The sequence below is a fragment of the Colobus angolensis genome, unplaced genomic scaffold, assembly GCF_000951035.1.
Source record: "Colobus angolensis palliatus isolate OR3802 unplaced genomic scaffold, Cang.pa_1.0 Scaffold310, whole genome shotgun sequence".
In the NCBI taxonomy this organism is placed as follows: Eukaryota; Metazoa; Chordata; class Mammalia; order Primates; family Cercopithecidae; genus Colobus; species Colobus angolensis.
In genome coordinates this window covers 3,184,275-3,185,338 of record NW_012116378.1, presented here as the reverse complement: position 1 = coordinate 3,185,338, position 1,064 = coordinate 3,184,275, and positions in this window count along the sequence as shown.

The window sequence follows — 1,064 nt, the reverse complement described above, 5'->3', positions numbered from 1 at the left end:
GATGGTCTCGATCTCCTGACCTCGTGATCCGCCCGCCTCGGCCTCCCAAAGTGCTGGGATTACAGGCTTGAGCCACCGCGCCCAGCCAAGATGTAGATCTTAATGTATGTGACAGCTATAAACTAAAGGTTGCAAGGAAAGGACACACCTAGTGGTAAGGTTGCTACATTCCTCTGGAAGTCATGAAATACTAATTCTGAATAGGCTATGGGCCGGGCACAGTTGCTCATGCCTGTGATCCCAGCACTATGGGAGGCCAAGGCAGGAGGAATCACTTGAGCCCAGGAGTTCGAGACCATCCTGGCAGCATAGTGAAACCCCATCTCTACTAAAAATACAAAAAAATCAGCCAGGCATGGTGACCTGTACCTGTAGTCCCAGCTACTGGGGAGGCAGAGGTGGGAGGATTACTTGAGCGCAGGAGGCAGAGGTTGCAGTGAGCTGAGATTGTGCCACTGTACTCCATCCTGAGCAGCAGAACCACACCCTGTCATAAATAAATAAATAAATAGTTTTTTCAAAATAGGCTTTGAAATGCCTGTGTATTCTCATCCCTAGAACAACCACTGAAAAACTGTACAAAGAGATTCAGACAACTGAATAGATAACTTTTGACCTTGCTCAGATAGCCCAAAAGAGGGCAGTAGAAGGGAAGCCGCAACAACAACAACAACAACAACAACAACAACAACAACAACCAGAAGAAACAAAACAAATATTAAAATAGCAGACCTGCCTGGGCACGATGGCACATGCCTGGAATCCCGCACTTTGGGAGGCCGAGGCCACAGGATCGCTTCAGCCCAGGAGTTCAAGACCAACCTGGAAGACATAGGGAGACCCTGTCTCTACAAAAAAAAAAAAAAATTAGCTGGGCATGGTGAAATGTGCCAGTGTTCCCAGCTACTAGGGAGACTAAGGCAGGAGGATCACTTGAGCCCAGGAATTGGAGGCTGCAGTGAGCTATGATCACACTACTGCACTCCAACCTGGGCAACAGAGTAGACCCTGTCTCAAAAAAGAAAAATAAATTCTCCAAATACTGTAAAAAAAAAAAAAAAAAA